We start from the raw sequence: 20,462 nt of genomic DNA, 5'->3' as shown, positions 1-20,462 counted from the left end.
TTTAACATCTTGGCATACCTTCACTGGAGTTCATTCAAATTTTCATCAGTTGGGGCTGGAGGTTTAGCTCAGCGGCATAAGCGCCTGCCTTGGAAGCAGGCAGTTGTGAGTTCGATCCCCGGTACCGACAAAAAGGAAAAAGCCAAAAAAAATATTTTTTTTTCGTCAGTCTATACAGTCTGTTTTCTATAGTTAGATATATAATATTAATTAGTAAAAAAATCAAGAAAACCTAAAAGATGTGACAAAAAATAGAGCAAGTATTTAAAGTTTTAAAATATTTGTTGTAGGAAAAGACACTGGAATTATCAGAATACTCCCTCTCCTTTCAAACTCACTTATCCCATCATTCTTGCCACTTCCTGAAGCAGTTCTGGACGTCCTCTTTTGTGAGCATCTATAGTGTGCTGTGATGGCTGCCTTGATGTTCTGAGTCAACTCATTTTACCTTTCATTGTCATTTTGACTTTGTGGAAGAGTCAGAAGTTGTACAGTGCTGTATCCAATGAATAAGATGGATAAACACACACCATAAATGGCTGATCAACAAAATGTGACCAAAAAATATGATGAACACTTAGATTTAAAAATGTATTACAGTAAAAGTATTTTTAAAAAGTATTACCCATTGCCACTAACCCAAATCAAAATGCTTCTTCTTACTTCAGGTACACTTATGCCACTATTTCTGGCAATGTGCAATAAGTTTTAAAAAATTTTTATCATTCACCATATTTTCAAAGCTTATAGATCATGAGAACAACTTGTTCTATTAGGAAGAGATTAATATAATAAGAAGCACTTCTAAATTTCAGTGGCTTAATATGGTAAAAGTTTTTTCTTGCTTATGTCACAGTCTTGAGGCAGGGATGGGGTGACAGGGAGGGTTCTATTCTTTATGTCCATAAAAATATCAATGGGTCACCATCTCTAAGGTCATCAAAAATTTTCACCAAATGTTCTATATCCAACTGGCAGATGATAAAAGAGGGAAAGATTGTGACCCAGCAATATTGAGATGGATAATAAAGACATATGCAGCTTATAAATTCTCATATACTTCTTCCATCAAATTCCATAAAATAACTTTCATCTCAGTAAAATCACAAATTATATTGTTATAATCATCTAGTTGTTTATGTCCTAAAGGTTGTAGATACTTAATATAATTGTATTCAAATATATGCAATTTAAATACATTTTCACAAAATGGAAATCAAAGAAATGTAAAAAAAATTATTTGTTTTGGGTCAGAAACCAGGGGTTTTTGGGTCAGAAACCAGGGATAGCTCAGCGGAATAGCACCTGGGGCAGCAGGCTAGCAGTTGCGAGGTACTGAGTTTGATTCCCCTTTTCCCCCAAAACACAAATGTTTTGGATCACTTTTCTTCCAAAATATGTATCTTAACTATTAAAGTTGAAGGACAACATAATATTGTAATTATAAATATCAACATTATAGATAAAAATTATTTAAGTACAGCTGAAGTTGATTTTTTGACAAATTAATTGTACAAATATTTACTAAAATGAAACTAATGTGCAATGCCCTAATTACCCAATGTAAATCTCATTCTCTTGTAAATTACTCTATACCTTTATGCCTATCAATTTAAAAGTAGCATGAATCATTTAATGTTAGCAAATATTATCATTTCCACATAGAAGCATTACAAAAATATACACATCAGAATATGAAGAGACAAGAAAATAGGTCCTCAGCACTGCTGACAATGATACTTGTTTTAATGTAAATTAAAACACTATTAAACTAGTGATTACACTAGTGTTGAGAAAGAATTTGACAAGCTAGTCTCTTCTCATCCTCAACTCCTTTCTTTATTCAAATCCTCCTTGCACTCCAAAGCAGCAGCACTGCCATTCAGGAGGTATGCTCCAGGTATGGCGGTGGTGCGCGTCTGTAATCCTAGTCCAGAAGATCGCACATTCGATTCAGCATGGGCAATTTAGTAAGACGGTGTTTCAAAAAAGAAAAAAGAAGGGATTGGGGAATACAATGCCCTGGGAAGTCCCTAGGCTCAATCCTCAGAGCAGGTATTTAGGCTGTCAGGTTGTATTATGTCAGCACCGAGCTCCAGAGTCTGACAAAAGAGATCAAATATTCTTAAATACAGTCATGAAACAGAGAACTTTTGAAGTACATGATCAAAGGAAGGAGTCTTTCCTGCCTATGCCTAAGGGCTGTAGGTCATCTCCTTCATATAGTCTTGACAGGGCCACTGAGAGTCTAGCCTGGGAATCCCAGAAAAGAGAATCTTTTGGGCGTCCTTTTTATCCTAAAGAATCTCTACCATCAAAGTCTAATGTCAATTTAGCACCAAAGAATCATCAAGTGTTTACTGAATACACCAGAATTTTGCCTTATAAACTATGGGAGAAAATATGTTTAGAGTGTAAATATCTCAACTAAACAACATGGCGAGAATGATTCCTCAGTTCTGTGAAAATGAAAATTAAAACTAAGGCAACCAGCACAAAAGTTCACAGGCAAAAGCTTTAATTAAAAAGGAAGAGAAAATGGGAAAGGGCTGTAGCATGAGGAGTCGAAATTAAAAGGGGTACAGCTCTGAGAAAGATCAAGGTGGCCCCTGAATAGGAAAGTAAGAGAAAAATAGGGAAGAGGCCTCCCTTGAGCAGCTGGAGGTGGCACACTCTGATGGTGAGGTTCAGACAGGCCCATCTGCAAAAGAGCCAGGTCGTTTTATTTTCTCCAATATCCTATAGCTCCCAAACATTTACGGGGACTTAAACCTATAATCAAGTGTCTTTTAGATAATGGTTTTCTTAAATCTACCCTTTCGCCCTACAATACTCCAGTTCTCCTGGTATTCAAGCCTAATGGGCCCTACGTCTAATACAAGGCCTTAGGGTAATCAATGAAGCTGTTACCCCAATTGACCCAATGGTATCAAACCCTTATACCATGCTCTCTCATATCCCTGCCTCCACCACTTACTTCACAGTCCTAGATCTTAAAGACACCTTTTTTTTTTTTTTTACCATCCCCCTACACCCTGATTGTCAGGATTTCTTTGCATTTACATGGAGTGACCCAGATACTCTCAGGTCTCAACAACTTACTTGGACAGTGCTCCCTCAAGGGGTCAGAGATAGTCCTTATCTCTCTGGCCAAGCTCTTGCTGCTGACCTTGCAGCTCTTGACCCCAGACCCAGCACTCTCCTTCAATATATTGATGACCTTCTCCTGTGTTCTCCATCCGATACATTATCCATACCACATTCAGCCCGTCTTCTTAATTTTCTCACTAGTTGTGGGGACAGGGTTTCTCCTGATAAAGCCCAAATAGATTCCCCAAAAGTCAAATATCTAGGTCTCTCTCTCTCACTCTTACTACTACTCATCATTATAGATCCAAGGCAATTCTTCAGGAGCTCCAGATGCCCACAACCAAACAAAAGGTTCTATTTTTCCTAGGTTTAGCTAAGTTCTTTCATCTGGATTCCTAACTTTGCAGCTCTAGCCCAACCCCTTTACAAAGCTTCCAAGGGCCCCTTATCAAAGCACCTAGACCCCACTATGCCCATACATGCCTCCTTTCATAAGCTGAAAGAGGCTCTCCTAAGGTCCCGAGCCCTTACCCTTCCTGACCCCGTGCGACGCTTCACTCTATACACTATTTCTCAGGGTCACAATGATGTAAGTATACTAAGACTCAAAAAGGGACCTTCTTTTCAAGTGGTAGCCTATTTGCCAAAACAATTAGACAACACAGTAAAAGGATGGGCACCTTGTCTCTGAGCCCTTGTAGCTGCAGCCCTACTGACACAGGAAGCTAAAAGGTTCACATTAGGGCAGTCTATCACAGTACACTCACCTCATCATCTAAATGAGCTCATCTCACATAAAGCACTCCCTGCCCTGATGATCCCTTCTGGCCTTCAACAAGTACGTCTAGCCCTCTCTCAGGACCCTCTGTCTCTCTTGCAACTAGTGGTCCTCTTACTCTGGCAACTTTGCCTTCCACCTCAGACCGTGACTGTCTTGAGGTCTTACAGATGACTCTCACCCCCTTTCGCTCACATTAGTAGTGCACCTCTCTTTTTAGCCTTTGACATACGGTTCATAGATGGAAGTTCAATGAACACAGGCAAACAAAAGAGGACAAGATATACAATAGTTAGCCAGTCAGGAGTCATGGAGACTAATCCACTGCCACCTGGGACCTCTTCCCAGAGGGCAGCACTTATCACCCTTACACAGGTTCTTACACTAACAAAGGATGAAGTCATAAATATATACACTGATTCAAAGTATACATTTAGCATTTTATACTCCCATGCCACTATCTGGCAAGAAAGGGGTTTTATCAATAATCAAGGAACTTCATCATTAATGCACCTCTTATCCTTAAACTCCTAGAAGCAATGCAACTCCCAAAGCAAGCAGCAGTTATTCATTGTAGGGGACACCAAAATTCTGCAGATCCCATTGCTCAGGGCAATGCCTTTGCAGATTCACATGCCAAGTTAGCAGCACAAAGGCCTTATCATTCTCATCTTCTCCCTTTAGTCCCAAACACTCTACTTCAGCCTAATTACTCACCAAAACAGCTACAACTACTTCATAGACCAGGTTACACACAAAACACTCAGGGATAGATTTTTCCAGGAATCAAAACTTGTTCTCCCAGATCAGCAGGCCTTAGATATCATCAACTGACTTACACAACTGTTTCCCTGTGGGATCACAGATCTTATACAGACCCTTAGCCCCAGTAGTTACGCATCCTTCTCTGAGGGCTATTATCCTTCAGATTACTCACACCTGTCACTTCTGTGCTAGAACCTCTCCTCAGAGACACCTACCACCCCCTTCCTTTCCTAATCATTAATTTCACAGACACTCCCCTGGTCAGGACTGGCAAGAAGATTTTTTTTCTTTTTTACTTTTATTTAAGGAGAAAAAGAAAAAAGCAGAGAAAGGGTACAAGTTATACAGATTTACAGAAAAAACAGTAGGAAATCACTAGTTAATGGATTACATATTGTCATCTTAGAAATAATTGTTCAAGTTACAGAATTAAAGCTTATAAAGTGGACATTCCAACAGTGAGAGTGCAAACAGTTCTGTTCAATGATCCAAAAAAACTCAGTGATATCAGCATCTATCTTATACACTTAAATATACATGCAGTTATATCGTTTAGAGCATTTTTTTCCCTCTCTTTTGTACAATGACAATTACATATTTTGGGTTTTGTTGCTCCCACAGTTCTTATTACTTTTTTGGAACAGAGTAGAACCAAATGTGACATAACAGAACAGAGTCAGTCAAATCATAAGGGTGGACATAATAGATAATGTAAAAGCATAATACAAGGTGATCAACAATGATTACCATAATGCCTCCTGCTATCTCTAATAGAATTGCCTATATCATCAGTTATAATAAAATTGAACAAAACAGTAAAGAACAAAACCAAAACATTGGAGACATTATAGGTCTTCAAAAGTAGATAATAGTCAACCAGAATGGGCGTCATAATGAATCCCACTATCTTCACAGCTGTTGCCTAAACTTTCGAACCTGGTACTATCAAGCAAAACAGAATAGAGGGACATCAGTCAAAACAAGATGGTGAGAGCAATACAGAGCTTTAAATCAAGATAATGGAAAGTCAAAGTGGGTTACTATAATATATCCTGGCAGGAAGATTTTTACACACATGCCCCACCACAAAACTCTCAAATATCTTCTCACCTTTATTGGTACTTTTTCAGGATGGATAGAAGCCCTTCCCACAACCAGGGAAACTGCTGATGTAGTTACTAAAGTCTTATTACAAGAAATTATTCCTAGGTTTGGTCTACCTGAGTATCCAGTCAGATAATGGTCCAGCCTTTATTTCTCAAATCACTCGACAGGTATCCTCAAGCTTATATGTCACCTGGTGCCTACACATTCCATACCATCCGAAATCCTCAAGAAAAGTAGAAAAGACAAATGGCCTCATAAAGACACACTTCACAAAACTCATTTTAGAATTACACCAATGTTGGCCTCAACTTCTGCCCCTAGCCATAGCCAAGCTCAGGGCACTTCCCCAGGCTCCTACTTTTCTAAGCCCTTTTAAACTCATGTATGGCCGACTGCCCCTACTCCACAATCTTCCTACCCCCCAAAGTCTCCCTCCTCTTGCTGACTACATTCCAATCCTTTTTCCCTCAGACACTTGTTATAACAACATGCTGATCTCTGTCTTCCCAACCCTCTGATGAGACCAAACCAGATCCTCTCATGTCCCAGGAGATCTAATTTATCTCAAATCTTCTAAATCCACAGGACTACAACCAAAATGGAGTGGCCTCTACCTGATCTTCCTTGCAACTCCAAAAGTAGTCAAGGTTGCTAGACTGCCATCCTGGTTCCACGTCACTCAGGTCTAAGCAGTGCCTTCCTAATCCTGAATCTAAACATCCTGAGTGGTCATCTCATCTTCTGTCTTCCATCTGTCCAATCTCACTAAGGCCCCAAAGCCACAACTTTCATGTGTTGTTATCCTATTTTGTTTCTGATCCCTTACATTCAATTAATTATTCTTTTGGCTGTTGGACTCTGGGCAGTCTTTCCTAAAGACTCCCACATCATACGTAAAATTGTCTTCATGCTGTTCTACATAACAACTATCTTAGTTCTCTCTAACCTCAGCTGTTTAGTTAAACGTGAGATCCCAGTGGGTCTAGGCTCTCATCTTCCTTAGAGTGACACAGCCATGACCCTCCCCACCCCTATTCTATAATTTCCCAAACATGTTTCAACTGTCACGTCTTATATTTCTCATGCTTCCTATTCTTTCCAGCTCAACCTCTGGACCGAGGACAAGTCCTACCTACACTTTTGACTTTTACCTTTTCAGACAAAAAAACTTACCTCTCATAATTTCACCCCTCCCAACTCCACACTTATTTTTCAGATTCTTCCTTACAGTAGCCCTGATGGAATAAAACATTTGGATCAAGAGTAACTTTCCTTCTACCTCTCCTGGGTCCTATAAATACGATAGTGACCTGCCTCCTCATAGCACCTTGTCTTTTTATTTCTCCAATCTAGGATGTGAGCATTCACCAGCAATAAAGTTGCCTTGGCTAAAACATCTGGTACCAGCTTCTGTCATTATTCTCAAAAGAGGACATCAATCGTCATCCCATCAACCCTCTTAAACCCCAATACTATGCCCCCATTCAGCAGAAAATGATAAGAGACAGTATTTGCCCTTTTTCTAACGATAAAGAGATGAGAATGAAAGAGTTTTGCCTTAGAATTACAGGACATTATGGCAGTAGTTCAACATGGTGGAAGGCCAAATTGGGGATGCTTACCCTGCTGGCCACTTCCTCCTTCTTCCCTGATTACAACTTCCTTCTTCCTTTCCCTGCATGCACAGAGAAAATTCCAATCATCTTGCACATCATCAATGCCCGCCCCAAGCACCACATACAGTCAAAGGTCACATTTACACCATACCACTATATCTGGTCAGAAAAAAAAGCCAAACCCTTGCTTGTTGTGGGCTCCTTTTCACATCCTTTAAATAAAAAGGCCACTTTTCCTTATATTCTGCTCCTTTATTGCATCAAAAAACTCTAACACCCTTCTTCCCCTCCTCTTAGGACAGGGATACTGTGATGTTGGAGGGTTTTGGCTAAGGGCATCCAGCCAACACTGGCACCCCAGCCCCAGGGAAATAGTCTGTGGCCTAAGGGGATTTTCAGGTTCAGAGAAGTGGCATCAGTGTCCATGTAAAGCCAGAGACATCTGGAGCCAAAGTCCCAAAGTGTTTGGGACCAGGGGTTGCCTTGGGGCCAAACAGATTAGAGACTTAAGCCAGGGGACACCAGTCAGGTTCCTAGGACCAACTCTTGCCCCTCTTGCCCAGTGACTCATCTTGGGAAATGCTTTATCCATTCCATATGACTCTTTGCTTACCTCCTTGGACACCAGGATGGGTTTGACTCCCAAAACCTCAGAAAAAAAAAATCTTGTGTTCCTATGTAACATTGCTTTTGGTGTATGAACTTGAAGACCAAGAGACACGGTCATTTTAGTTATAATATTCCAACTGGGCCTTTTGTGTAAAACATAGGGAAAATGGTTGGAAGCATCCTACATCCAAGGCTTCATGGCTACAGGGTTTCAGGGTTGGTCCCTCACGGGGAACCAGTGCTGCTGAGGACCTCCTCTTGTCAGTCTCTTCCTACAATGAACTGCCTCCTTTTCACCCCATATCATCATCAAACCAGGATATCAAGGGGACCTGAGCTAACCTAATACTAGATCCAGTCTGTTTACCATTGGGCCTTGGACTCAGGAAACTCAACATCCAGCAACAACCAGCAGGTATTTTCCCCCTCATTTTCCCCCTCATAGGGGTAGCAGGACCAGAGGGCACAAGCAGGTTCCTTATTGAGTTGTGGACATCTGTTGTAGTTAAGGATTGTGCAGAGAACAATTAGGGGCTGGGGATTTAGCTCCGCGGCATAAGTGCCTGCCTTGCAAGCAGGCAGTCGTGAGTTTGATCCCTGGTACCGATAAAAAGGAAAAAGACAAAAAAAAAAAAAAAAAACAGAGAACAATTAGAATCAGGACATGGAGTTTATAATATTATTTTTGTAATGGTCACCGGGAGTTAACACAAGAAAATACAGGAAATCTGTCCACAACACCAAAGACAGAATATTTAGTCAAGGGCCTGAATCCCACATGAGTCCAGATGAAGACCCAGAGCTCGTGACAGTGCCTCCCACAAGTCCAAATGGAGGTCCAGAGCCACAAAAGGTCTCACGCCAGTCTCTTTTATGGAACCGTGCTGGAAGGCCCAAAGGTCAGTGGTGGAAGCCAGAAAGTCCACACCTGCAGGGTGAAGGAGCTGTGCTGGTGGGATGAGGGTTCTACGCTGGAGCCACAAAGTCACACACACAACAAAGACCAGGGCTATCCTGAAAGGCAGCACCACAGCCATCCTCAGTGACACGGAGTCCCTGAGCTCCTCTGATGACAAGCGCAGTTGGGTACATGCCAGGAAGCCAGCGTGACAAGTTCACCCTGGAGACCAAGTGGCACACGTCTTCCCCTCCGGAGCCAGGAAGCAATGTTCAATGTGAGGACCAAAGCTTCTCCAGGAGAACCAACAGCTCAGACAGCAACTCATAGGAGAACCCACAGTGCCTCAACGCCTCAACATAATAATGCATTAACGCATTAACACCTTCATTCTCCTTCTCCGCCTCTTTGTTTATGCTAGCAACTTTCCTCAGGTGGAGCATCTACGCTCAGTGCCATGCTGATGTAATCCAGCTGGCATTAAGTTGATTACTGGTTCTTAATCTATAACAACATCAAACAATGCAAAGAAAAACTGGGCAAATACCCTGAAGACCCTGAGAAATTTCCTGATGGGTTCCATATCCTGACAATAGTCTTTGATTTAACCAGTTGATATGCCCAGTTTACCCTAGTTTTTTGCTGCAAGAATAGAAAGAAAAAGGATTCTGAAAGTTGCAAGCCAGGTCAATGACGAGGCCTTTGTGACCCCAACTGGGGATAACCATCTGATTAAAGAGCTATTTAAAGGGCCCAAGCAGAACTATAAAGCTGGGACTGGAGAATGAAGGTTATACCTGCAGGCCTTCTTAGCTGGTATACATAAGCCTAAACCCACAAGGCCTGACAAGATCAAAACTGCTGTTCCTCTTCTAAATACTGATCTCTGCTTCCTTTAAGGAAACTCCTTCTATCATACTCTGCCTTTTAGTGGGATGTCAGTGCTAGTCTAACTTTTTAACTTCTGGGTCCATCTCCAATCTGGACTCTTTCCTAGAACAATCCCTTACCCAGGTCAGATTTGAGAAACCCTGCAAAGGATCACCCCTACCCCCAAATCTCCCCATGACATTTGGAGACTTATGGGCCAATAAATCCAATCCCAAACATATGCATCTGGGTGGGACGTCTTCTGAGGCCTCTTCTGGCAGATGGGCATTCGGGTGGTTCATGCCTCCATTTGAAATTTGCCCCAGCTGGAAGAACAAGGTGGATAGATAGCAGCAGCTTCAGAGGTTCTCTGAGAAACCACACTTGAAATCCAGGAATGGTGGTGGGCAGGAAGTCCTAGGCAAGGGGGGATATTCTTTGCTGACCCAGGAACGATCTAAATTAAGAGAAACCAACTGGATACGCAATCCCAGTGATACAGCAGGAACAGACAAGGACACAGCACGGAAGCTGGACCCTGTGCCACTGGAAACTGCGATTTGAATTTCCTGCAGCTGCTGCTGCGTCCCAGTCGGCACAGCAGGGAGAGAGGCGCGAAGGCTCTGAGAGTAGGAAGCGTTGAAAGGAGTTGTGAGCAGGACTGACCGGGTGCCCTGCATCGACCTTCGGTGAGTGAGTGAGCAAATCGGACCCTTACATAGAGAAGGAGGCTTCAGTGGAGGACATAGTCGGACTGGGCAGACTTCCCAGAATGAGAAGCTGCAGTGACTTCAGTCACATATCTCCCTCTCAAGCGGGATTGGTGGGTATTGCCTGGCCTGCAAGATGCTGATGGCTGAGACCCAGTAGGCTAGCCCAACCCAGGTCCCAGTGCCTGGAGGTGCACCCTAGCAGTGAAGCCTTCGGTAGGTTGACCTGGAGGGGTGGGCCCAGTATAGACTGCCTGGTCTGTATCTCCCTGGTGTGCTGCGGTGGGCAGGAACACCTAGCCGGGGCAATTCAAATAGACTGTGGCCAACAGGGAAGGAAGCTGGGCCTCCTATATATGCTTATATATAAGGAACAAAGAATATGGGAAGAGGGAGCAACAAAAAAGGTTCCTTGGCCCCCAATCCTGAGAAACATGCAATAGCAGACACAGCACCAATAGACATAAAGCGCTATCTCCAGAGCCTCATAGACAAGTTCAGGAATGAAGTTATTAATGACCTGAAGCAAGACATAAGCAGAATAGTTAGAGAAATGCTAAGCACCACCCAAGAAAAAACAGATGGTGGAATGGAAGAACAGAAAAAAAAGGGGAGAATTGTTTGATGAAGAAAATAGAGAAAACACAGAATACGTGAAGCAGGTTCAAAGAGATTACCAGGAAACTAAAAACTCTATCAAAAATTGGCATAACAGCTTGAAAGAAACTAAGGATAGATTATCTGAACTGGAGGGCAGATTTGTAATATGGGAGCATGAAATGAAAAACTTCTTAAAAATAACAAAAAAAAAAAAACGAACAGCAACAATACAAAAAATAGAAGATGATAAGAGGATCTATAACTTAAGAATTAAGAACATAAAAGAAGTGAACACAAACAAATGGACTACAAAAACCATTCATAGAAATAATCCAAGAGAATTTCCCTAATTTAGCAAATGGTAAAGATATTCAGATATATGATACATATAGGACTCCAGCCGCCTACAACCCAAACAGAGCTACACCTAGGCATATAATAATCAAAATTCCAGAAATCCAGTATAAGAACAGAATATTAAAAGCCATCAGAGACAAGAAACAGATCACTTACAAGGGAACACCCATCAGAATTACAGCAGACTTCTCGGCACAAACCATCAAATCACGAAGAGCATGGGGGGAAATAATTCAAGCTTTGAAAGATAATAACCTCCAGCCAAGATTGAGATATCCTGCACAACTGTCCCTAGAAATTGATGGAAAAACAAGGTGCTTCCAGGATAAAGAGGAACTAGGGGAATTTGCAACCACCAATTCAACTCTACAGAGAATACTGCAGGATAGTCTAAAAAAGGAAAACACCAAAATTTCAGAAATAGTGGCAGAGAGGCCACAATGATGGAGCAGAAAATGGAGCAGAAAACGAAATGAAGAAGACAAACTGACAACAAACGACAGAAAAAGAACTCAACAGAAATGAGGCAGAGAAGATCGAATGGTAGGAACAGCTATTTTGGAGCAAACAAGACATCATAATAGTTAGTGCTGATTTAGTATCCTCTTGTTTTGAAGTCCCATCAAACTTGTATTCTTCTGTCTCCATTGGTCTTAAAAGGTTGTATCTTATTGGATTTTATTATATATGATAATATAAGCAAAAAATTTTATAGACAAAGAGTTTATACAGAAACCATTGTTCATTTTCTGTTAATTGGTTCTAAATACCCTGTAATAATGTCATTCTGTTGAATGGTTTTATAGTGTCTTGATATGTTTGGTGCTACAGTATACAAAGTTATACTCAAAGATTTCAAGGAAAGAGACACTATGGTAACTATTTTTATGTCAGGATATCTTGTGGTAAATAAATTTATCTCACTATTTTGCTTAAATGGTTATGTTTGGACCTGCGCTCTTCTGTTGTTATGCCCTCTTTTATCTCAATCCTCTTTTTTTTAATTATTTACTTTTTTCTTTTTATTTTTTTAATTAAGGGAAAAATAAAAAATATCAGGATACATTATAGTAGCCTACTTTGATTTCCTATTAACTTGATTTGAAATCCTGTATTGCCCTCACCATCTTGTTTTGACTGATTTTCCTCTATTCTGCTTTGCTTGATAGTATCAAGTTCGAAATCATAGGCATAACTGTGAAGACAGTAAGATTCATTATGACACCCATTCCAGTTGACTATTATTTTCTTTTAAAATCCTGTAATGTGGACTCTGGGAGAACATGGCGGACAGACAACAGCAACTACTGAAGGCTCTCTGAAAGGCTCGGCTCAGAGGCCAGGAATGATGCGGACTAAGGAGATACGAACCAGTAGAGATATGCTCTGCTGACTCAGGAACGAACTGGGCTGAGAGAATCCAACTTAGAATACAGTCCTGGCGCTAAAATAGGAACAGAAAAGTCTCGGTGTGGAGGCTCGACCCCGCGCCATTGGAAACCGCGATTTGGGTTTCCCGCCGCCCGGCGGCTGGCTGCCTCCACAGCGGCTCGGCAAGGAGAGACGCGCCGAGCTCTGGGAACGGGAGTCTGCGAACGGAGTCGGAAACAGGACGGACAAGGAGGCGTACGTGAAAACTGACTGGTGGCGAGGTGAGCTAGAAACTGACCCCCTACCACAGTTTGACTCCAGCGGAGGTTTTTCTGGGCTCAGGCAGTCCTGTAAGAGCAGGGCGCGGTGGCAACTCCAGCCACACATTCCCCTCTCGGACGGGATTGGTGAAAAGTGCCTGGCCTGAGTGACGCTGCTGGCGGACTCCCTAGGCTGGCCTAACCCAGATCCCAGAGCCTGACGGTGGCCCGGAGGAGCGACCGACTCCCGCGTAGGCTGCCTCCTCCACAACTCCCTGGGGCGCAGCGGTGGGCGGGAACAACTAGCCAGTGCAATTTGATCAGGCTGTGGCTGACACGGGCCTCCTATGTAAGATTGCATTTTATAAGGAACAGAAAATATGGGGGAGGGAAGCAACAAAAAAGGCTCCTCGGCCCCCAATCCTGAGAATCAGGCAATAGTGGACACCGCACCAATATACATTAAGCGCCATATAGAGAGCCTCATAGACCAATTCAGGAATGAAGTTATCAATGACCTGAAGCTAGAAGTATGCAGAATAGTTAGAGAAATGCTAAGCACCACCCAGGAAAAAGCAGATGGTGGAATGGAAGAACAGAAAAAGAGGGGAGAATTGCTTGATGGAGAAAACAGAGAAAGCATTGAGTATGTGAAGCAGGTTCAAAGGGACTATCAAGAAATTAGGAAGTCTATCCAAGACTGGCATAACAGCTTGAAAGAAACTAAGGACAGACTATCTGAACTGGAGGGCAGACTTGAAACATGGGAGAATGAAATGAAAAACTTCTTAAAAATAACAAAGAAACAAACAGCAATAATACAAAGACAAGAAGATGATAAGAGGAGCCATAACTTAAGGATTAAGAACATAAAAGAAGAAGTAGGGACACAAACAAGTGAACTACAAAAGCTACTCACAGAAATAATCCAGGAGAATTTTCCTAATTTAGCAAAAGGTAAAGATACTCAGATGTATGAGGCATACAGGACCCCAGCTACCTACAACCCTAACAGAGAAACACCCAGGCATATAATAATAAAAATTCCAGAAATTCAATACAAGAACAGAATATTAAAAGCTGTAAGAGACAAGAAACAGATCACTTACAAGGGAAGACCCATCAGAATTACAGCAGATTTCTCTTCACAAACCATGAAATCACGAAGAGCATGGGGAGAAATAATTCAAGCTTTGAAAGATAATAATCTCCAGCCAAGATTGAGATATCCTGCACAACTGTCCCTGGAAATTGATGGAAAAACGAGGTGCTTCCAGGATAAAGAGGAACTGGGGGAATTTGCAACCACCAATTCAACCCTACAGAAAGTATTGCAGGATATTCTAAAAAAAGAAAAATACAAAGAACCCAGAAATAGTGGCGGGGAGGCCACAACGAATGGAGCAGAGAACAAAATGAAGAAGACAAACTGACAGCTACTGACAGAAAAAGAGCTCAACAGAAATGAGACAGAGAAGATTGGATGATAGGAACAGCTTTTTTTGGAGAAAATGACATCTTAATAGGTAATGCTGATTTAGTACCATCTTGTTTTGAAGTCTCATCTAGCTTTTGTTCTTCTGTCTCCAATGGTCTAAACAGGTTGTATCTTATTGGATTTTGTTATGTACGATAGTATAAGCAAAAACCTTTAAAGACAAGGAGATTATACAGAGACCATTGTTCATTTTCTGTTAGTCGATTCTAAATACTCTATAATGCTGTCATTCTCTTAAATGGTTTTACATTGTTTTGATATACTTAATGCTACAGTATATGAAGTTGTACTCAAGGACTTCAGGGAGGGAGTCAATATGGTAACTATTTTTGGGTCAGGATTATCTGGTGGTGAAACACTATTCTGCTTAAATGGTTATGTTTTGATCTGCCCTGTTTCGCTGTTATGCCCTCTTTTTTCTCAATCTCCACTCCATTATTTACTTTTTTATTTTTATCCATTTAATTAAAGGGAAAAATATAGCAGGATATAATATAGTAACCCACTTTGACTTTCTATTATCTCGATTTGAAGCCCTGTATTACTCTCACCATCTTGTTTTTGACTGAGGTTCCTCTATTCTGTTTTGCTGGATAGTATCAGGTTCGAAAGTTTAGGCATCAGCTGAGAAGATAATGAGATTCATTATAATGCCCATTCTCGTTGACTTGTATCTACTTTTGAAGACCTACAATATCTCCAATGTTTTGGTTTTGTCGGTTTTATTCTTTACGGTTTTGTTCAATTGTATTACAACTAATGATATAGGCAATTCTATTAGAAATAGTGGGAGGCATTATGGTAACCATTGTTGATCACCTTGTATTATGTTTTTATATTATCTATTATAGCCACCCTTTTGACTTGACCGATTCTGTTCTGTTATGTCACATTTGGTGTTACTCTCTTCCAAAAAAGCAATAAGAACCGTGGGAGCAATGAAACCCAAAATGTGTAATAGTCACTGTACAAAAGAGAGGAAAAGAAAGTGCTCTAAACTATATAACTGCATGTATATTTAAATGTATAAGATAGAAAATGATATCACAGAGTTTTATTGGATCATTGAACAGAACTGTTTGCAGTATCATTGTTGGAATGTCCACTCTACAAGCTTTGATTTTGTGACTTGAACAATTATTTCTAAGATGGCAATATGTAATCCATTAACTAGTGATTTCCTACTGCGCATTTTTTTCTTCTGTAAATCTGTATAACTTGTAAAAAAAAAATAAAATCCTGTAATGTCTCCAGTGCTTTGATTTTATTCTTTACTGTTTAGTTCAATTTTATTATAACTGCCAATTCTTCTTAAAATAGCAAGAGGCAGTATGGTAACCATTGTTGATCACCTATATTTTGTTTTTACATTATCTAGTATGGCCATCCTTTTGATTTGACTGACTCTGTTCTGATATGCTGCATTTGGTTTTACTCTCTTCAAAAAAAGAAATAAGAACTGTGGGAGTAATAAAACCCAAAATGTGTAATTGTCATTGTACAAAAGAAAAGAAAAGAAAAAAAAAGTGCTCTAAAGGTTATAACTACATATATGTTTAAATGTATAAGATAGATAACCATATTACTGAGTGTTTTTTGGATCATTGAACAAAACTGTTTGCACTCTCATTGTTTGAAAGTCCACTTTATATTCTTCAATTTTGTAACTTGAACAACTATTTCTAAGATGAGAATATGTAATCTATTAAGTAGTGATTTCTTACTGTTTATTTTTTAAATTTTGTATTACTTGTACCCTTTTTCTGTTTTTTTTTTTTCCTATTTTCTCCTTAAATAAAAAAAAAAGAAATTTGCCCCAGCATCCAAGAGTCAATGGGAGGCAACAGTTGAGGACTTACAGGCTCCGCCAGAAAGTTTAAATTTCCTGGCTCAGGTAGTTTTGCAAGGTAGAAACAGGCCTGACTCAGCAGGAAGCTTAAATAAGAGGAATTTACAAGATGCTCAATGAGACCTGCTGTTTTTGGATAAATAACTCTTAAAAGGTAGAAACCAGTCTCACTACACTGAAGCATCTAATTAAAGTCTATGACAATCTCAATAAGAATCTGTCAAGAAACCTCTCACATCTCTCAGCACTGGATCTGGAGCCTTAGAGGACCTTGTCAACCTGTACTGGCTTCTTAATCCTTCTGTGTATTTTTGACCTCGGACTACTTAACAAACTAATCCAGATTTTCTCATTGCTCCAGGATACACTCTGCATTCTTGCCCTCAAAAAACACCAACAACTCTTTACTCATAAAGATTTCTTGTCTCTCCTAGCTGCAGATGGACAACAATTCTCCAAAGAAGAAGAAACTCCTTACCCCTGAAATCAGAACTCTTTCTTAGTCTAGGTCCAGACATACACTCAGACTACAAAAAAAGAAACTGTTGGTCATCTCAGACAGGTGATTACCTGTGATTTCTAATTACAACAGATCCATACCATGCTTTAAATCTTCTTTTTCAAAGTTCTCTCTGCCCCCTAGACCAGTTTCATGGCTTCTGCCTAGCTCAGGTCCATACCCACTTCAGCAGGAAGCAGTTATAAAAGATTCTCCTTTGTCAGCACTCTGTGAAGATTTTTTAGGGGGCCAGGTCTCTCAAGGGATAATCCAGGGAATGCCTTCTTGTCAATCATATGCTAAGCAACAGCTCCCCATCAATCTTTAAGGGTCCTGGTCCTGCTGAGGGGCCCATTTCTCTAATTCCCAAATGATAGGCAGAGTCAAAGTAGTAGCCTATAAATAGGTACTTGGGAAAATCCTGAAGTCAGGCGCCAGTGCAGAAAACACCTCAGTGTCCAAAAGTAACTTTTGGCCACAGTTAAACTCATTACTGTCTTATCCATATGGGTTGCATCTCATGGATACAATCTCAACAGGTAAATTACAGGAAAGGAATACACAGTTAACTCGGAGGACATGATTCAGTTTGAGATGCCAAACACACTCAGGACATCCCTCTGGGAGATACTTGGAGTCTGGACCAGAAGAAAATACTCCTTTTCTTTATCCTTGGGGCTGCTGTGAGCCTTTTCACTGGCCCATTCTTACTTTGCTGAGCATTCTTCTTTTCTGCCTTCAATAAATGTACACTTCCACTGCCTTTTCTGTGTGTCTTGGGCAATACTTTGTTTGGGACACCAAGACCTTGAAAAGAAGCTGTGTAAGACTCTCTCCCTGGGAACACTAATATTTGAAAGTGTCTTGGTTACTTTTCTCTCATTACTTCCTGACACCCAAAGTTAAGGAAGGAAAGGTTTATTTAGCTTACAGTTTGTAGAGGTTTCAGTCTGTAATCAGCTAGCTCCAAGGCAGGGTGTCATGACACCAGGGGTAACACTTCAAGGCAGCAGCCAGAGCAAAAATGTAGGCAGAGAAAGTCTCTTTTTCTCCTTTTTATTGTACACAGGCCACCCTCCCCCCTCCAGGGTGGGTGTAGCATTCACAAAATCTCCTTACTTTCCTCTTGCACAGGATGAGGATATTTACAAATTAAGAACCCTGGTTGCCTGCTGAGTCACTTAGTTAAGCTTTTAAATTGCTCAAGTTGACACAATATAGCAACCGTAACCGAAGTGTGACCTATGTTATTTCTATTCAGTTTCCTCACTGTCCTCATTTCTTACCTTCTCCATTCCTCTTCAATTCCCACTCTCACCACAAGGACTACGTCTGACATTTTACAATCACGTGAAACTTCTGCTCCTCAAGTATCTTGTCCCCCTGCATCACAATCTAACCACTATGTCCTATTTCTACAGCTTCTTTTCTTCTCAGCTCCTTCTCCCTGGTGCCACTCCTGTTTAGCAAAGGTCACGCATGGAGCAATCCAGCTCTGATTTTTATAGTACATGCCAACAGTGACTGGAGAAAAGGACACAAACAGATTGGAGCCACTATAAATCATACATTAACAACAGCAACTGGCTTTCAGAGCTATTTATCCTCTATAGTCAAGGATAGATTCCAGTCAAGTATGTTTCTATAATCCCAACTACCCTGAAGGCAAAGATCAGAGGGTCATAAATTCCAAACCAGCCTGGACAATTTAGTGAGACCATGTCTCAGAATAAGATTAAAGGCAGACAAGGTGAGTGTATGCTATAATCCCAGCATTGTGAAAGCTGAGGCAGGAGAATTCTGAGTTAAAGACAACCTGGGTTACATACCAGTGGCAAGATCAAGACTATCCTGACCTACACAGTAAAACACAACACAACACAACACAACACAACAAAAGGGGCTGGTGGAATAGCTCAGTGGTAGAGCACTTCACTTGTCTAGTTTATATGAAGCCTTGCTTTTTAAAAACGATAGAGTCCAATAAATCTTATACAATTTATAGGCCCATCTTCTTTTTTTTTTTTGTATCAGGGATCGAACTCACAACCTTGTGCTTTCCAGGCAGGTGCTTGTGCCGTTGAACTAAATCCCCAACCCAGAACCATTTTTAAGAAGAATATAAAATCACCAATACAGGACTAGGGTACACTGCCGGGGTACAGTTGTACTTAGCATATGTGAAGCCCAAGTTTCACTCTCCAGGACCAAACATAAATAAAAATAAAATGACAGAACTGGGTCTTTGCTCCACTGTGCCCTCTGTTATGCCATTTCTGCCTTGGAGCCAGGTAACTATGGACTGATTACCCTTACCAGTCTACTTAAACCTTTCTTTCTTAAGGTTGTGATTGTTGGGTACTGTGCTCAGCAGTGGAAAAGCTAATACAAATCCCTGGTAACTTACTCCACTCAGAGGAGCCATACGAGTTCAGCAGCTTCTTCGTGAAACTGCCTCTGAGGTTACCACAGGGATTGTGTCCTTGCTCTATCCTCAGACCACTTCTCCTTCAACTGTTAGCAGATGATTTCTCCTGACTTGAGGAGAATACAGAAGCATCAGAAATGTACTCCCAGGGGGCTGGGGATTTAGCTCAGCAGCATAAGCGCCTGCCTTGTAAGCAGGCAGTCGTGAGTTCGATCCCTGGTACCAATAAAAAAGGAAAAAGACAGAAATATACTCCCTCAGCTTCATGGTGGATAGCAATGGGTAGGCTGGATTAATAGATGACTCATGGCACAGGGCAGATGGAGCAGAGTGGCACAAGATTTTATTGCATGGATCAGAATGGCACACAATTAAAATTTATTAATTATTTATGTATTGAATTTTCCACTTCCTATTTTCCAACTGTAGTTGACTGTGGGTTAACTGAAAATGTAGGAAGTGAAACTGTGGATAGAACAGGATGCTGTACTTGCATGCTGAGTATCACATCTTCTGGGAAAGCTTTCCTGGGCTCCCATAGGTCTGTATGCAGTGCTCCTCCCATGGGTTCTGATTGGCACCCTGACTTCTTCTCACATAACATTTAAAACATAGGACTATAGCAAGGACTCTTTGATAGTGCCCTGTAAGCTCCAGGAGCATGTAAACTTTGTGTATTTGATCATCTTGATATCTCCAGTATGCAGCACAATACAACCTTAGTCATTATTGAATAAATAAGCAAATGAAAAAAAAAATAAAATAAGGCATACAGTCAATGCATTCTGTGGAGCTATGTTTCCATTCTTATTAGATTCCATGTTTATTAAATTGTGAAACTGTGGTAATGGGTATTCCCCTCAGTTCTAAGGTTCTTAAAATACTGACATAGATCCAAACAGTATCTTTTTGGCTTTTGTTTAAACACTTATCTTCTACTTTGCCTATTTCCCTTTTTTTCATATCTGAGATTTTATTGGTTGTGTTGAGAACCAGTGCAGATATTTCACTTTGTACACAACTCTTTACACACTTAACAAAAAGTCTAAAAAGCCATGTATTGTTTCTTTTTCAGTTATTCCTGTGACTTTCCAGCTTCAAATTTGGAGGCAGATTTTCAGTAAGATGATTAAGGACCAGTATCATCAAATGTTGAT

This window comes from Cavia porcellus, unplaced genomic scaffold (genome assembly GCF_034190915.1).
Source record: "Cavia porcellus strain 051 isolate PalLab524CR breed Dunkin Hartley unplaced genomic scaffold, mCavPor4.1 scaffold_31, whole genome shotgun sequence".
Lineage (NCBI taxonomy): Eukaryota > Metazoa > Chordata > Mammalia > Rodentia > Caviidae > Cavia > Cavia porcellus.
Note: the sequence above shows the minus strand (reverse complement) of the source record.